The sequence below is a fragment of the Trachypithecus francoisi genome, unplaced genomic scaffold, assembly GCF_009764315.1.
Source record: "Trachypithecus francoisi isolate TF-2019V2 unplaced genomic scaffold, Tfra_2.0 Lachesis_group4, whole genome shotgun sequence".
NCBI lineage: Eukaryota > Metazoa > Chordata > Mammalia > Primates > Cercopithecidae > Trachypithecus > Trachypithecus francoisi.
In genome coordinates, this window is record NW_022681469.1 from 129199595 (window position 1) to 129219124 (window position 19530).

Sequence of the window (19530 nt, forward strand, 5' to 3'; positions counted from 1 at the left end):
GTTGAATACTGTGGCTGCTCCTAAGGGAACTACTACTAGTTTTGCTCAGTTAAATCATTATTAAATATATTATTCCTTCCAGCCAGTTCTGCTACCCAGATCTAGCACTCCGCTTTCTAATCCCTGACCCTGGGTAAATTCTACCATGCAGTGTGTCCAATTTCACTTCACGCAAATGAGACAGGCTAAGGATGGCACGCAATTTCCAAACTATAGAGGCTACTATTTGAAAAGGAAATCTTCCTCAGCTAAATTTCTCTTTGTGTTACTAATACATCTGATGGCAGGAAGCATAATCTTAGCTAATTCAGAATAAACCCAGTCATTGCAGAGCTTTTCAGCCCAGGAAGAGTTTTTACATTTTCTGGCTTCGGGAAGGCATCTAACTCCAGGGGCAGTGCTTCTGTAGTGCACTTCTCTCTCTCTCTCTCTCTCTCTCTCTCTCTCTCTCTCTCTCTCTCTCTCTCTCTCTCTGTGTGTGTGGGGGGGGGGGGGGTTGGGCGGGGGCGGGGGTGGTAAGGGATGGACGGTGAAGAGAGTCTGATCCAGTGAGGGATCTGAGCAAGTTGGCATCAGTTGAAACAAGACCTGTCTGTCCCTCAGATGTGGTCATCCTCATTCTGGACTTTCATCTGGGTTCCATGTGACCTGTGTGAGGCCCACACTGCTTTCTGGGGTAATGTCCCTTGGCCACATTATCTCCTGGTACAGGGTGCTTGAATCCCTGTCTCTCAATCCCGGCTATAATTTCTGCCTCCTTCCTAGGAATAGAAAGTTTGACTGCTCCCAACTTTGGGTTGCAGAAAACACAATGGAGTGTCTCTGGCCCTCTCTCATCCCACATAGCCACCTACACTGTACAACTTCCACCTCTTGATAGATAGGAAGGTCTGGGAGACTGTCGTTCCCTGGTCCCTACACAGTAAGTGGACCTCAGCACCCTTCCAATCCTGTGCTCCTCAAATGTAGCAAATGTTCTCTCTTCCTCCCCTTTTTCCTGCTAACCCTTGGAGGGGGACAATCCAATACCCTTTCGTCATTGTCTCAGTTGCCTCACATCTCCCCTGGCATCTGACACCACTACTGCGCCATCAAATCCTTCCGTCGCGTTGGGCGACCCCCCTGTCATGGGGAAATTGACGACACAGTGTTCCTCCAAAATTATTATTCCAGGCTCTCTGTTCTGAATGCTCAAAAGTCACACCCTCTTGCAAAAGAAAAACCCCTTTCTCTTCCAGCTGTTTAAGATATCCTTGATGAGGTATTTTGAAAGCCCAGTGCTGACTTGTTTCTCTCTGTCGGCATTGATGGAGTAAAGAGTGCACTCTGGGCTGGGCGCGGTGGCTCAAGCCTGTAATCCCAGCACTTTGGGAGGCCGAGACGGGCGGATCACGAGGTCAGGAGATCGAGACCATCCTGGCTAACACGGTGAAACCCCATCTCTACTAAAAATACAAAAAACTAGCCGGGCGAGGTGGCGGGCGCCTGTAGTCCCAGCTACTCGGGAGGCTGAGGCAGGAGAATGGCGTGAACCCGGGAGGCGGAGCTTGCAGTGAGCTGAGATCCGGCCACTGCACTCCAAGCCCGGGCGACAGAGCGAGACTCCGTCTCAAAAAAAAAAAAAAGAAAGAAAGAAAAAAAAAAAGAGTGCACTCTGAGGGCAGTGGGGCTGCCTGAGCTGGTGGACAGCGTATCAAAGAAGTGGAAAGAAGCACATCCATTCATGTTTCACAATGTCATTCTGCCATCCTTGAAATAATTTCCTGTTGATGAAGTAAGAATGTTTCAAGCCATGCACTCAGGTAGATAAGAAATCTAACCCTATTTTTCTTAAGTAAACTGAGCTTCTCTCTGGACCTTTAAACCTCCCAAGTAAACTCAGGCTTTTGAGCTTTCTCCATCATTTCAATGAGGCAGTGTGGTTCAGAGAGCAGGCTTTAGAGCCAGACTTCCGGGGTCAAATCCCAGTGCCACACCATGTAGTGGAGTGACTTTGGGCACTTTACTTCCACCGGTGTCTCAGTTTCCTCAACCAGCAAACAAAGCTAATAATTGCATGTTCTGTAGAGAGCTGTTTTGAATGGGAGAGAATGCTTGCATAGCCTTAAAGAACAGCAAGTGGCCCCCAGTAGTGTTCATTATTCATAATTAGAGTTCCAGGAGTTCATCATTCCACTCTTTTCTCAAGACAACTACTGAGAGGTGAGGAGGCAGCATTATCTGTAAGGAAGAAGTTTTAGCTGAGAGAGACCACTGCAGGTGGAAGCACTTCAGGACAGCTTTGATATGCAGGTGGTCCTCAAACAATGGTGGTGAATTAAGCTGTTTCTTTTCTTAAAAAAAAAAAAAACAAAATGAGACCATGAAAATGTACACTAAGATACAGAGGGAAAAATTCCATTTCTTACTTTGTCATCCTGATATTATGTCTAGCTATTATCTAAGCAAACTTAATGGCCCACTACGTGAAAGGCTATTTGCAGAAACAGCAAATTATGCCCTACCTGGAGAAAGAAAGAAATGGCTTCTTCTCTGGCATAAAGATTTTCCAGGCCACAGATGGCAAAATCACCCAAGGTCATGAGGAAGTTGTAAGGAATAATCAAGGGTCTTGTTTTCCCACTTAGGCAATATTGATGGCTGCCTAAAAATGATAGATCTATTGCTCATGTCAGCACTTTACAGTTTGCAATATGATTTCACAGTATCACCTTTGAATCAGCCATCAGCTCTAGGGGGATTTAAAATAGTATTCTTTTTATTTGAGCAGATATGAAACCAAAGTCTGAGAGAAATTAAAGGTGTAAACTTCCTAAAAGTTAAGATAAGGTAAAAATAAAATAAGAAAGAAAAGAAAGAGGATTCTGAGCTGATTTTGGTCTGGATAGGTTAAGCTCTGAAATAGTAACAACCAAACCCTGAATCTCCATGGTTTAACACACCAGAGGTTTATTGTTCCCTCACATCACAGTAGCAAACAGGTCAACTTGTAGCTACACCTTCTAGAACAAGTGGCTTCCAGGGGAGATGACAAACTTTGTCTTGTTGGCTTTGGTCTGAAATGACACATGACTTTGACTGAGTTCCGTTGGCAAGAATTAGTTACCTTGACGGGCAAGAGAAACGCCCCCAGGGTCGGGGGTATAATGCATGGCTTTAAAGATTTGATCCTTACCTCTGGCAGATAAAACCCAAATCCTTGGGCCTGGTCTACTGGCCTTTCACTGACCCAATCACCTTCTCTACTCCTTTCTTCACATCCTGGACCACGTTGTATTGAATGTCTTACCACAGTCTGAGGATCCAAGGTCCTGTTTACCTTTTCTGGAAATGCCTTTCTCATACCTTTTTCTTCTGATGCCACTCTAAGCTCAGTTGCCTCCTCTTCTGGGAAGGCTTCAGAATCATTCAGTAGACCAGCCTCATCACATCACTACCCTTGTGCTCCTAAAGCACTTAGAATCTCTGTGTAACATGGTTCCTCTCTTGACATGTATGTTCATCTACATACACGCACATGCACACATGCATACACACACAGCCATGAACACATACACACAGACACATACAAATACACAGCGACAGACACCCACGCCCACACACACACAGACGAGATGTCAGTTATTTAGGGACACCTTTAGATCGTACTATCCCTAGTACCGTGACTGACACATAGCACATACAAGGTCAATAAATATTTTGTTGAATGAAAGAGTATATCAAGAAATAATCTGTAAAACAAGTTTACTGCTAATATCTCAGTAAGTTCATGTGAATGAATTTGGGTAGATACAATCTTAATCCTTTTTCACCAACCATTTGGCTTGAATTTATAGGCGTCATCATTTGGGAGGGATTTGTGACATCATAGTAAGCCATGTTATGTGTTATTTAGTAGTGACGAGGAATAATGATGATACTATCGGATTTTGGGAAACATCAATAGGATTGGTGAGTAGAGGCACTACACGAGCCTGGAGGAGGGACAGTGAAAGAAAACAGATTTCTGTAACCCAGGATGCCATTTTGTTGAAACAATACCTAGTTTCAACCTCCTTCTCACTGTCCCAGCTAAGTACTCACTCTCCTAGTCTCCCTTGCAGTTAAAGGTAGCACAGTTTGGGAAGCTTAATTGGAAGTCTCTGAGATTTCTAATAAAGGTTTTTCTTTTCTGATGAAAGTAGAAAGATATGGCTGGCATTCTGATGTCCCCCCAACTTGAATTCAGACCCAGTGCATAGAGCCGCAGCAGCCATTTTGTGACCACAGGAAAAAAAAGCCAAGGGAATCTTAGTGAATTGAGTTCAGCAGCAACATATCTTCAGATTTCTTATTATATGAAAAAAAAATAAATCTTTGTTTAAGCCACTGCTAAGCTGAATACTTTACTAATTGATATAAATACTAAGTGTAATATGACATTGACAGTATTGAAGCCAAGGTCTTAAAACGTGGTCCACAGAGAGTCAAGCAGACATTGCATTATTACACATTTGGAGGGTACAGAGGCTGGCTCTACCCATGGATTTTGTCCTGTTATTATCTAGATTACAAAGAGATTGAATAGATGCTTATAAAAACTGATTCAGATTAGATTGTACAGTTTTGAGTAACCAACAAAGGAAAAGTTTCTACCCCTCCTCATAGAAAAGGGTCTTACATTTTTCAAATGATTCTCTACATTCCAGATAATAACAATGCCATTCACTTGTGTAATTTTATGAAAAAATACTCAAACCATTCTAAAAACATCAGCTCAAAAAACTACCCAAGACATCTGCTCATTTTTTCATGATGGCTCAATAAGATTTTTTTATTCTCCTCCAAAAAGCATAAGGAATCACATCCTTTCCTGACAGCTTAAAACATCCAAGCAAAATGTGAGCTGGAGCCACGGGCTCTGGACCTGGCAGCCAGTTTTATGCTGTGGGATCCTGCACACATCACAGGGCTACTCTAGCGCCAGGCATCTCTGCCCTGGGTGCGGAACAATAACCACCATCCCTGCCTGGATGGTGAAGTAGGAATGGAGCTAGTTCTCATGTGGGAGGAACAGTTTTGAGAGACAGGAGAAGGGAGGTAGTCGTGGGGGACTTCTGCTTACTAACCTGTGACAATCCTCTCCAAGCCCAGAGAAGGTGGGAAGTGGGGGAGGACTGATGCTTTTCCCTCTCAAAGACCAGCCTCCTGGACTCTCCATTCATCCAGCTTCTTCACCCTCCTGGCCTCTCCACCTTCCCTGCCTCTCCATTTTCTCAGGTTCTCCACCTTTCCAGACACTCCACTCTCAAAGACTCTCCACCCACCCAGCCTAGTCATGCACTGCTAAAGATAAATAAAAAAGAAACTTCCTGGGACTCTTTCCTCCTTCTAAAGACAGGAGTAGGTGGTTGAAAAGGAATCAGATGCAATCATAACTTTGACAAGACTCACAAGAACCCTCATGAAGATTCCCTGCCCTCTCAAAAGCCTCTCTTTTCCCAGCCTTATCTGCTTGCCCTCATCCTTACCAGGGCATTCAGCTTGGACTTTGCATGCTCAGTTTTTAAAAAACATTTCTTTCTTCCCCTTTTCCACCATCCCTCTTTTATCTCATCAAAACTTCTTTCTTCGATAAACTGACTCCAAGTATTAGCAGAAAAACCATTCTGAGTAAAAGAGTGCTGAGTTCCATCCCTCAAATGTCTCTTCTCATAACCCCCCTAACCTGCCATGGCTGTTTGCATTTTAGAGAGGTCTTTGCTTAATGTAAAATAAACTCCTACTCCCCATCCCCTCTGGACAGAGTCTAAAGGATTCTTGGAGTTCCTTACAGAAGCCAAAACTCCTCTGCTGGGCTACAGCCATGACTCACCCAGGCCTCTGAATCAGACCCAAGGTATCCCCACAGCACTCAGAATTCCATTCACATACAGATATTGAACCCAAGTATTTGCACAAGGAGCATTAATCACAAGTCATAATTTAATAAAAAATGAAAGGGAATATTGCGAGTGCTCAAATGCAGGTTTCTCTTCTTTCACCTGTTATTGTAGACTCTAACCCTTGGCAACACAGAACAATCCATGAAGATAGAAGATATTCTTTTGGCTAAGAATAAATTTATTCCCTTTCCAATGTATTTAGTCCCTTTTCAGGATTTTTGGTCTAGGTTAAGATAAAAATGCAGAGTATTCAAGAACACAGAAACTATCAGCCTAAAATAAAACTTAGAATAATGTAATGAATGCAACTCTATCAGGCCATTCAGTCTTTTCTATCGATTATTTCATTCATTAATCAGGTTAAGCTAGCTTATGCTGAGGAAACAAATAGCTGGATATTCTCAGTGGGTTAAAACCATAATATTTTAATGTTTGTTTCCTACTCATGTCCCATGCCCATCACAGGTTAACAAGGGGCTCCGTGTATTGTAATCTCTCAGGGAACCAGCTGATGGAAGCCCCATGTCAACACAGGCTTCCATAATACTGAAGTCAGGAGAGCAAGAGCTAGAGAGATACAGAGTAATGATCCTTGCCCTGGCTCTCATAAGCTGCTGCCCAGAAATAACACATATGACTTCCACTCACTATTCATTGGCCAACGTCAGTTCACGGTCACGTCTGATATCAGTGGAGCAGAGAAACATAATCCTCCCTCTGGGAAAGGCAGGAAATCTTGGTGCTCAGTAATGTCTAAGGCAACTCCTAAAGCTCTGAGACAGGCATTATCCTCTTTGATTTAGAGAAAATAAAAGTGAGACTCGGAGAAGATAAGTTCACACAGTAGTTAATAATCCAAAAATTTAAACCCAGATATGGGTTAAAATTATGACCCAGATAAGGTGCATGCTCTTTCCACCATAGCAGGAATTCCCGAAGGTTGTTCCACAGAATTCTTTTTTTTTTTTTTTTTTTTTTGAGACGGAGTCTCGCTCTGTCGCCCAGGCTGGAGTGCAGTGGCCGGATCTCACCTCACTGCAAGCTCCGCCTCCCGGGTTTACGCCATTCTCCTGCCTCAGCCTCCCGAGTAGCTGGGACTACAGGCGCCCGCCACCTCACCCGGCTAGTTTTTTGTATTTTTTAGTAGAGACGGGGTTTCACCGTGTTAGCCAGGATGGTCTCGATCTCCTGACCTCGTGATCCGCCCGTCTCGGCCTCCCAAAGTGCTGGGATTACAGGCTTGAGCCACCGCGCCCGGCCCCAGAATTCTTATGATGAGAGTTCTTAAGCAGTTGTCAGGGGAATGTGAAATAAAGAACTTGGGAAGCACCACATATTATACACCATTATATACTTAGAGGATACATTCACCTATTTAACTCTCTGAGAAGTCTTACAGTAAAGAAACTTGTTTACAGTGGCTCATGCCTGTAATCCCAGCACTTTGGGAGGTCGAGGCAGGTGGATCATTTGAGGTCAGGAGTTCGACACCAGCCTGGCCAACATGGTGAAACCCCATCTCTACTAAAAATACAAAAATTAGCTGGGCGTGGTGGCAGGTGCCTGTAGTCCCAGCTACTCAGGAGACTGAAGTAGGATAAGTGCTTGAACCCTGGAGGCGGAGGTTACAATGAGCCGAGATCGCACCACTGCACTCCAGCCTGGGCGACAGAGCAAGACTCCGTTTCAAAAAAAGAAAAAGAAAAAGAAAGAAAGAAAAGAAACGTGTTTAATTCTTTAACATGCATTTCCCAAATCTATTTGACCACAGAGCATTACGATATTACCTCTAATAATGACCACTGGCACACACTTCAGAAAACACTCTGTTACATTATGTGCTTTCCTGAAAGAACCTACCAGATAATGGAACAGAACTCGCTCTGAGCAAATGAGGCCCGGAGAGGTAAAGTGACCTTCCCAAGGTTACATAGCTCGTAGATGTTAGAGTCAGGACAAGAACTGCAGTCTCTAAATATCCAAGTTGGAGCTTCTGCTCAGCTGCTGAGAGGATCGTGAAAAAATGAGAATGTTTTATAAACTGGAAAACACTATTCGAATTTAAGATAGCATTAATTCTCTAGGCGAAGCATTACTGAAATATATAGAATACATGGAAAGACATGCAGTGCTTCAAGATAGGAAGATTAAATTTCACGAAGATGTCAATTCTCCCCAAATTAGCATATAATGTTTGAAATAATTTTAATCAAAACCTCAATGTGATTGTTTTAAATTGATTAGATAATTGAAATTTTTATTTTAAAAATAGGTGAGAAAAGTTCAGAAATTTGAACACAACTATGGGGAAGAAATATATTTCCCTATTAGTTATTAATAAATATGTATCCACAGTAAGCAAAACATTACAGAACTAGCATAATAATTGATAGATGGATCAATAATAACAAATAGTTTGCCCTGAAAATAAAGTCCTAGTACATATATGAACTTAATGTTACAAAGAAACCACCAAAATTAGTAAAAAAGGAACTAATATTTTGACAACAAAAGTAGTGGGTGAGTAATAGCGCTTATATAAACCTATAAGGTAAATCTCAGCTGGATTGTGGAACTAAATTTTTACAAAATAGCTTGAAAAATTATATAATGATGACACTAATTTTAGGATTAGCAAGCACTATTCAAGCCTAAAAACAAAAATTTAAAGGGAAACAACAAATTAAGAAATTTATTTGCAATAAAAATAAATATATAATATTATAGCTAATAGTATATACATTAATTATATAAAAAAAATGGTTAAAGTCCTTAATATATAAAGAGCCCTAGAGGGAAAATAAATAATATTTCTAATGGAAAAATGGGCATGGGAAATAAGAACAATTTTAAATTAAATACAGAGTTAAAAGAATATGTGAAAAATATTGTTTATAGTGGTTTGAACAATACAGACTTGATAATTCATCATAATATGAGACAAATCAAATAAAGATGAAAGGAAAATAATATATAAAGCCAGAACAGTTCTGTAAAACTGTTTGTGGGAGAGTAAATCAGAACAACTTAACCCAATTTTTCTGGAAAGCAATTTGGTAATATACAGCAAACTTACACGATGTATTCAGATTTTGCCTAGTAATTCTATTTGTAGGATTATACCATAAGTATACTAAAGAAACATTCGAAGACAGAAACAAAGACTGCATTGTTTTTATTAAAAAGCAAGTTTCTAACAATGGAATAATAAAATTGTGATATAACCATAGAATGGAATAGTAAGGAATATTATGCAACTATAATAACCATTTCTGTTTGTGCAATGTTAAAGGTTTTTAAAAGCACAATAAACATCATATATTTCAAGTTTTATATATACTCATAAAATATAGAAGAAACAAATACCAAGATGGAAAAGTAAGAAATTCTCTCTGAAAATTACTTTGCAGATGATTTTTATTTTATCTGTGTATGAAACCTTACTGTATTTTCTAGAGTGAGCACATATTACATGTATTATTCAAAACAACAAATAACCACGTAAGATACACCATGTAACCTCTCAAATAAATTTTGTGCATTGTACTTCCATGAGAGTAAATGGGAAGATCTATTTATTCTGCAGAAGCCCAGAAATGAACCCAAGCAAGCGAGGCTTGCATGACCCAGAGAGCACATTAAGGGATCCAGAAATGCAGGCAAGGGAAGAAGACAGCAAATGAAAACCAAGGCAGGCAGATGACTGGCTGCATGAATTGAGTGCACACCAACTCATTAGCCTTTTACATTTTGCTACCCAAACACCCAACTTAGCTGCACAGAAAACAAAGCTTGCAAGAGTAGCAATTCCAGACTCTGTAGCAGGAATCCTCTTGCTGAGCCTCTCTCATGCCCGCTCCCCTACTGTTCTCAACTCCCAGGATGTTCAGCTCCATTCCCTGGTCCTTACATCTGCTTCTGCTCATCCATGTGTTCGCTCCTCCTGGTTTCTTTTAGCTACTTGATTTTGAGCCTCCCAGATGGATTTTAAATATCAGGTCCAAGCCAAGGTGTGCTCCCAGGAGAAAGTTTCTCAGACACTTTCCCTTTTTATTAGCACCTCCAGAACAGAAAACAAATTCCTGAAGGTTAATTATTTTAATTGTGCGGATCATCAGGAATAATACATTCTGGGCATTTTTATTATATAGTAATTACTTTGGTTTCTACCACACTGTAGAGATTTGGACTTAATTTACTTAAATGTTAGTTTTCCATATTTCAAGAGTCTAGAGCTTAAATAGCAATTTAAATGTTAATCTCAGTTCTTGTTATATAGCTGACATTTCATTCGTTTATTCAGCAAATATTAATTACTACATAGACTTGAAGCCCAGTGGATTTCCAAATGATTTCTAACATTTGTGGTTTGCTACATTATGGGAATTCAGATGGAATCCCAGAATTTAATTGTTTCAAAGCTTTCAATACATGCTATTAGTGGTTAATTTGCAAGTCCTCTTGTGATCCAAGAACAAATTGCAAGAAGAGATTCACATGAATATGACTGCAGAACATTGGCATTTCTGTTTCTGGTGAAATTCGAGAATTCACCAGTAACCAGAAAACTGAATTCGAAAGTAACACAAATGCGGTCCCACAGGCCAAGCTCTGATCGAAATGAGAATGTTTGGGATGTGGGAGATTAACATTGTTAATAAAACATGATCTGCGATCCACGGTACTGATGATAAAAACTCCAAACCGATGACTATGTCTTTCCGGTGAGAGGAGAAATGACTAATGCATTATTCAACATGTCCTGAAGACTAAACTAAGAAATCAATGTCAGGCAGTAATCCAGAGTCTACTGAATCGCTTTCCGGTGCAGTCCCAGTCTGAAGGTGCTAGTGTTACATTCCGTCACTTGTAATGATGGTGTTGAGAGGTAAGGCAAAGGCAGTTCAGACGAAGACAACGGAGGAAGATCGCAGATGGACAAGAATCTCTCCTCTTGAGGGCACATTCTTCTAACTCAGGACAATGACACAGGCCCTGGACCTTGTCCCATTATTAAAATAATTGGCTTTCGGACAGAGCTCCAGCTTCTCGTCGTAAACCTTTCTCTGCTGTTACTACCTCAAAAGTGCCTGAATGGCCACTGTCTGTCCTCACGAACCTGCAGTTCTCACTCTCTGCCTTCACTTACGCTGTTGCCAGGCGCTCTACTTCTTAGCTTGGCTACTTCTACTCATTGTTTCAGACTCAGCTCGCATAACAATTTCTGTAGGCTATACCTGTTGACCAGCCATGACCAGCCCCTCCCCAGGTTCTATTACAAGTTCCTTATCTGGGTTTCTACAACATCTTTATCATAGAAGTTCACACTGAAAATTCTGGTTGACATACCTGCCTTCACCATCAGACTAGAAGCTCCTTGTCGTAGCCTCCCTTATATCCCCAAAGTATGTTAAACTTTGATATTAGATTCTCAGAAATGTTTATGGAATTTGACTGTACAGTTTACAAACCAGTATAATCACGTCTCCAGCTCCATGATTTTCAGGAGAGTTTCCCACTTCTGGCCTGAGTGTCATTTCTACACCAACATGTAAGCAAGGCTCTCTCCTTGGGGTAAATGCCTTTCCCTCTGCTGTACTACACGGAAGTTCACAGAATGACTCTCAGTTCACAACTACTTGGAATAATTGTGGTCCACAGTCCCACTCTCCAATTCAACAGGCCTAGGCTTCAACTGCACCTCCCATCCCATCCACTTTCTCTATTCTTCATGAAGAAGGTCTCTGTCAGCTTGTCTTACCAGTCTCCAGACAGGTTTAGAGGCATTGCAGAGGGTACAGTCTCTCCCTTTTCTAGACCCTTGTTAAAGTGATATGAAAAGACATTACAAAAGTCTTAAAACTTGAGCTAACAACCAAATTTATATGTAGCTTTTTACAGGTTTCTTACTTTTTTGTGAATGTTTAAAAAATCTTGTCATACATATTTTCATAATTGAGTGTTACAACTGATGACAATCCTGGGTAATCCTGGACAGAATCCCCATAGTTCATGGTAAAACAGTTAGAAAATGTGAATGCCAACAGGAGGTCGTGATGACCATAATTCAACTGTATTTGCAAGCATGCCTCCCAGCTGGGTTGCTCAGGGGTTGGTGGCAGGGGAGTGGAGGAGAGACAGATTTTAAAAAGAGGCATCATCAGAAGGAGATGGCTGTCAGGAGAAAACTGGCAGGCCCTCCTGAACTAGCCCAGTCCTACCTTCAGGCCTCCTTGTTGACCTTGACTGGTTATTGACCTGTCATTACTTCTGTAGCAGCAGGTGGGGTGAGATGTGGGAAGAAGTTGGGATGACCTCCCGAATGACAGATTACCAACTGTCCAGTTACTGCCTGGGGTCACCACATCCTCACATTGTGTCTTATTCTCCAAGTCTAATTAAGCGGCTTCAGGAACACAGAACTTTGCTATCTGCTCCTACCTGTTTCACCTAAAATCACGTGCCCATGTATGTCTCTGCATTACACTGTGACTGATCCCTAATAAAATTAGAGATTTTCTATCTTTGCACTTGATATTGCCAACTCACCTAAGCAAATTAATGAGGCTTTGAGTAGGCCTCAGAGCCTGGTGCTGTGAATGATGAAAGCCACACAAGTCTCAGTGACAGAGAAGTAGAATTTCATTGTCTTCTCACTGAGAAGTGACACCAAATCATTGAAACCTTTTTTCTGATACTTTATTTCCTATCTTGGAAAATAGCAGATATTTGCTCCTTCCTGTGTTGGAGATATTCATCTTCAACATCACATACATAACAACCTTCCTAAAACAAACCCTGAAAACATGAGGGGCATGGAAAGCTTTGTGACTCCCAGGACAGCTGATGTAGCTACATCTTGTATGACATTTATCACTACTGTTGTGTGGACGCCACATGTTGCCATAGAGTCCCTCCATTCCTCCAAGGAATGGACCTTACGCTGAGTCCTGGGGGAGACAGTCATGAATCCAACCCAGCCCCGGAAACCCAGCTTCAGGCAAGTTTTGGCTCAGAAAGAAAATGAAGAATTATCTCCCCCTTGAAAATTGAAAGTAAATGAGGCAACTTCACTATCCTCGAGCCAAAATCGGGGCAGAAAACTACTAGAGTAAGCAGGGCATGGTCTTTCCAATTAAACAAAGCTACATTCAAATCCCAGCTGCATCACCCAATGAGCCAGTAATGCAGGTATGTAACTTCTCTGAACCTCATTCCCTTACCAAAAGATTGAGGACAGTGATAACTCATTGGTCAAGTTGTGATGGTTAAGCGAGCAATATGTAAGGCTTATCAAATGATCCTCGGCACATGACAATCAATCAAAAACATTTACTGTGCACCTACTACATACATTACAAACTCAGTAAGCCATGTACTGGATTAATGTGATTCACTCAAATTATTTCAGTCCTTCACCCTACTATTGTTAAAGATACTTAGGCTTTTTGTCTTCCAGTTTTCAGCACCTAACTGAAAAAGGAGATCATTATTCCTTGGATCTGGATAAATCCAGACTAGCCTGACAGATCCAGAATCGACTAGAGTAACTAATGTCCTATATTTCCTGAGATAATTCCTATTTCAAATGGCCTTTTCTGTGATTCTTGTAAGTAGCCTTGCACTTGTCATCAACCATGTTTCCATCTGACAGATATTTATTAAGCACCTTCTATGGGCCAGACAGATGCCAGGGGTGGAGTTGTGAACCAGGCTTAGTGCCTGCCAGCATGGACATCCTTTTGGCTCTGGAAGCATGGCTGATGGAGCCACATCCCAGCTATCAGCCCTGTGGAAGCATCACCGTCATCAAAGAAACCCTGCAATTCATCTTTCTAAATCCCAATTTGCAATTATCCAGGTCTGCAGAGAACTGATGTCACTGTGTAGCCTGATTAACTTGAGGTTAAAAGCCAATCAGTCATGTACCAGCAACCATGTAATTGAGCCGAGAACAGGCCAATCTTTAGTTACTGAAACATTTTAAATACATTTCTTATTTCCACTCAGTATTTGACCATCTGGCTGGAATTTTGCCTCACATCACCACTAGGGGGCATTTTATGCCAACTATATTCTGCAATAGTTTGGGGATGATGTTGGGACACCATCAGCACACTGTGGTGGAGGGTGGGTAGGGATAATGCTTCTTATGCTTAGTGAAATTCCAATAGACTAGTACCAAAAATAGGATGAACACGGTGAATTCCAGCATCACTCTGAAAAGGTAGTGAGTTATCACCCCTCAAATGTACGTATGTGGTCCACAAACCTCAGGGAGGAGATAAACCAATTTTTATTGCATATCTACTATGTAGCAGGCACTGAGCTAAAAACCTCCATCTTCATCATCTTATCCACCCATCACAACTATTCTGAGATTTCGTCTTCATCCTCATTTTACAAATAAGAAGGTCAGAGAGGTTATCACTTACAGCCTATCACACATCCAACAAGTAGCAGAGACCGAGTCCAGGTCAGGTTGGTTTCAAAGCCTATCAACTTTTCTTCCACGAGGCTCACCTGGTTGTGATATTCTCACTCCTCTGAAATTGTTTCCTCAATCCCCATTACCATGACTCTCCAGATTATCCTGGGATTTGTATGTGTCTCTGTGTGCCTGTGGGTGGGGAGGGGGACATGCACGCGTAATACGGCTGTGAATAAAGGAGCAAGCAGTTGAATATTTTCATACTTAATGACCCTTGTACTAGTCAGTGAAACAGGATTTAAACTTGACTGAGTATAACTTATACACTCAACCTATTTTATTCCCTTGTAGCACCAACACCTTACACTATGTCTGGCATAGAGTAGGCAATTAATAGATGTTAGATGAATTAATAAACAGATAAATCAACATGGCTCTTAGAAAGACCCCAGAAGCATTTGGTCGGGGAGGCTTCCTACATGTAGAAGTGTCCTGAAGCCTATGAAGTAAGGTGAGATTATCTTCCAATAGAAAATTCCAAAAGATGTGGAGGTGGGGAGGGTTTGACTTATAGGATTTGCTCAGCCTGCCCTAGAGACATCAGCCAATCAAAGGAAAATAGACCCCAACCTGTTTACAGAGCTCCTTGGACTTACCATCCCAAAGCACAGCCTAAGAACAAAAGCCCAGTCCAAGCAATCACTGACACACCAGTCCCGGGGAATGATGTCCAATTCACTGATACATCAAACCAGGGTGATTTGATATGTAGTGCTTGTCACTCTGAACTTTCAACAATGCAGATCTGAGCCCCAGGACTACTTTGAAAAGACTGGATCCCTTGGCTTGGATTGCACTCTACAAAGATGAAGAAAGCAGTCATTTACTGCCCACTGGGGACCAGAAGTTTCTTCCATTAGACAGAAACTTCATTTCTGGAAATGTGAACTTTGCTGCCAGGGTCATAAATGCCGACTCTGCATGTGAAAAGCAGACCATTTACTCACTTCAGCATTTATTTTTCTGGAAACATGGCCTGCCCCATCTCTACTTACATGAGGAAAGGAAAACATGAAAGAGAGATATAGTCTGAAAATGTAATGTTGACTTCCAATGCAAAACTACCCTGAGTTCACTTATTCTCTTCCTCTTTCCAATTCTCATCCAATAGGCTATCAGAAGGTAATTTCAGTTGAAAAGGCTTCCATATCAGAAGTAGAAAAGAGGAAAGGTCCCTATTCCCTTCCACCTGCTGGAAAACTGGAGGAATGTCCACAACGTGTAGAGTAGGTAAGACGTTCTGAGGGAGGGGTCAACAGACTCCTCTGCTCTCTGACAGGAAGTAAAGGCCTTCCTGGGGGGTCAGCAGGGAAGAGATCAGCCCCCGGGCATTCCACTACTCAGAGTCCATCCATTGAGGCTGGGGCCACCTCCAGTGAGCAAATTTCTGTGGGAGGTTCACTGAATGCTACAGACCTCACAGAAGAGGATTGTGGTCAGTGCCTTCTCCCAGCTAAAGGAGTGTGGACGGCTGGCTAAGTAAAACTTGGGCGAGCCTATGGGTGGTGCCAGTGAAGACAGTCTCAGTAAGGAAAACAGGCCTGTATCTACTATTTTCCTCACATTCCACCCTTGCCTCCTTCTTTGGCTGCTTCCAGACATTGTTCTCACCTCTCCCACCATGGAGACCTGGCTTTCTGATCTGGCAAAGAAACATCATAAGTGCTTTAGCTTTTCTCTTCCTTCTTCTTTCTCCATTCAAGAATGAAAGAGTTCAACAGAGACCAATACAGTACTGGACAAGTGCAGAAATAAACCATCCCCTTGCACCATCTAGGCTGAGAGAAAAATGCTTTTTCAAGCATTTTTTCAGTTCTTTTCAATTTTTTTTTTTTTTTTTTTTTTGACAGAGTCTCACTCTGTCTCCAGGCTGGAGTGCAGTGGCGCCATCTCAGCTCACTGCAAGCTCCGCCTCCCGGGTTCCCGCCATTCTCCTGCCTCAGCCTCCCGAGTAGCTGGGACGACAGGCGCCCGCCACCTCGCCCGGCTCATTGGAATTTTTAAAGAAGTCATTGCTTTAAGGCATCAACATGCTTCTCTTTATGAAACGGATTCCCTACAAGAAACGAAAGTAAATCTTGGAAAATCTCTTATTTGTATTCTCAGCAGAGCTTGAAAGGACATTACATTAAGAAAAGGGACATAGTAGCCGGGCGCGGTGGCTCAAGCCTGTCATCCTAGCACTTTGGGAGGCCGAGGCGGGCGGATCATGAGGTCAGGAGATGGAGACCATCCTGGCTAACACGGTGAAACCCCGTCTCTACTAAAAATACAAAAAAAATGAGCCGGGCGAGGTGGCGGCCCCTGTAGTCCCAGCTACTCGGGAGGCTGAGGCAGGAGAATGGCGGGAACCCGGGAGGTGGAGCTTGCAGTGAGCTGAGATGGCGCCACCGCACTCCAGCCTGGGCGACAGAACTAGACTCCATCTCAAAAAAAAAAAAAAACCAGAAAAAAATTCTTATAAACTTCACTGTAAACAATGGAAAGCAGACTATGATGGGGAAGAGAGAGAGAGAAGAGAAATGCAGGGAAGTCTCATACAGTAAAAATCAAGCAACTACAAACTAAGTAGAGGTGCCTTGTGGATTCAGTTTCTTCTCCCACGTGGAGAACAGCAGCAGCAGAAGAGATAGCACCTCTTTTCCAGGCAGACAGTATGCTGTAACACTTCCTCGGCCTCCTGGCAGTGCCAAAGACATGTATGGCGGCCTTAGCCAGAAAGAGGAGGCCATCCCAGCCTCCAGCATGGGGCTGTGATAGTAGATATAGGTGACCCACTAGAGCTGTGAACTCCTTCAACTCTAGGGCTGAAGTACCATATTCAATGAGCACAGTTCTTGAAAGGTCTCCAGGGAACCCACATCACATCATGAACTAACCCAAACCTCTAAATCCCCTAAATCTTTCAAAGCTGAGAGAGAGAGTAATTCATCTTTAGGGATTGGTATAAACTGGGCTATGATATTTGGAGCCCACCCACTGGGAACCATGGATAGGGTGATTATATAATTGACTATCCAACCAAAGACACTTTTTGAGAGAGAAAGGGAAATTTACATAATTATTTTGGGACAGCAGTTGACAACTAGGACTGTCCTAGGCAAACTAGGTTTCATAATTACCCTAGCCATGGACCATACTTTGAGAAGCACTTTCCAAAGGCCTCCACCACGTGCAGCTGCTCATAGCCAAGCTCATGCTACACAGGTGGAAAAGCTTCTGGAAAACTGGGGTGCTTCCCTAGAAGACTCAGAATGTTAACAAGGAATAGGGAAAAAAGAGAACTAAGAGCTTGGCACAGGAGGGCTGGCCCAAAACCTGTGTCACAGCACTGCCCTGGGCCATTCATACCAAAGCTCATTCTAGAGACCAAAAGTATTTGATGGCCTTCTGTCATACTTTACCTGCTAGGCCACCTGCTTGATGGGCTCTTTCCTGAACCTAGACACCCCCAGGGCACCATCATCCTCCCTGATAGAATATTATATTAGAACAATTTGAGGAATATAGACACATTATCCCCAACCCTGTCTCTCAACTGTTTCATCTGTCAGCACCATGGTGTCAGTGAGACCTTCTGATGGAGACTTCCAAGCCACCTGGCTGCTTATGTTAGTCTGCAAGTTGTTCCATTGTTATTTAAAAGAGAGGTCCTCCAAATTCAAATCACTTGTTTATGTCCCACTGCTGACACATCACCTGAATGGGAAGTGTCAGTCGACGACTTCAAAGGCCTCTCCTGCTGTATCTGCTACTGACAGCACTGTTGTCCATCTATCTCAAAGGGGAGAATTCTCTTACAAAAATTCACTCCCTCCGCTCAGTACAGTACTTTGCATAACAATTAGTTTTTATTCCTGATGCTTTATCACCCATTTAAAGACTGCTAGAGAAATGAGTTATCCAGGATATGACCCCTCTAGTCATCAAAGAACCAGAGAAAAAGTGTGTGGCTTGAAGCTGAGCAAAGATGGTGCCTTCCACGTGGGATGTGACATATGTATGCTGGACATGATATATCTGCAGAGCTCTCCAACCCTGTCATCCTCCCACTCTAGTTGTGCAGCCCTCATCCTCCCCCCACATCACCACAATGCCTATCCTCATTTCCACAGTTCTGCAGTTCCAAGGCCCTGACTTCCACCTAGGATCTCAGAAACCGATCTGTAAATCCAGGATGGAGAGCCTAAATATCAGATTGATAAAGTATAGGACTCATGAAGATGCTCATAAAAAATTCTTAGAAGGCCAGGCATGGTGGCTCATGCCTATAATCCCAGCACTTTGGGAGGCTGAGGCGGGCGGATCCTAGGTCAGGAGATGGAGACCATCCTGGCTAACACAGTGAAGCTCTGCCTCTACTAAAAAATCAAAAAAAATTAGCCGGGCATGGTGGTGGGTGCCCATAGTCCCAGTTACTTGGGAGGCTGAGGCAGGAGAATGGCATGAACCTGGGAGGCAGAGCTTGCAGTGAGCTGAGATCATTCCACTGTACTCCAGCCTGGGTGGCAGAGCAAGACTCTGTCTCAATAAAATGAAACAAAACAAAACAAAACAAATTTCTTAGAAGGACTGTTAGATTAATAGCATTCCTCCTTTTTTTCTTTTTACTAATTAATCATTTATCTTAATCTGTTTTATGCTGCTATAACAGAATATCAAAGACAGAGTAATTTATAAAGAAAAGTAATTTATTTCTACAGTGCCAGGTCTGGGAAGATGCTGGTATCTGGTGAGGGCTTTCTTGCTGCATCATTCCATGGCAGAAACCAAGAGGGTGAGAGAGGGACAAGGGAAGAGAACTGAACTCATTCCTTTATCAGTAACCCACTCCTGCAATAACTAACCCACTCCCACAATAACGACATTAATCCATTCATCAGGGCAGAGCCTTCATGACCTAGTCACTTCTTAAAGGTTCTACCTTAACTCCATTGCTTTGGGGATTAAATTTCAACATATGAACCTTGGAGGACACATTCAAACCACAGAAACATTCTTCAGTAGAACTTTAATATTACTGTCTTATAAAATTCTGTCAAATGAACAAAAGATAACCCATAATTATACTATCCTAATATGACTGCTTTTAACATTTGACTGTACTTCAGCCTT

General features: G+C 42.3%; 1 protein-coding gene and 1 long non-coding RNA gene across 7 annotated transcripts in view; one reads left to right on the forward strand and one right to left on the reverse strand.

Annotated features, from left to right (window-relative positions):
- LOC117073029 overlaps nt 1–19530 on the reverse strand; it is a 164327-nt gene that overhangs the window by 101513 nt on the left and 43284 nt on the right. The window lies entirely within an intron of this gene.
- NPSR1 (neuropeptide S receptor 1) overlaps nt 1–19530 on the forward strand; it is a 223488-nt gene that overhangs the window by 4582 nt on the left and 199376 nt on the right. The gene's annotated exons all lie outside the window — the stretch shown is intronic.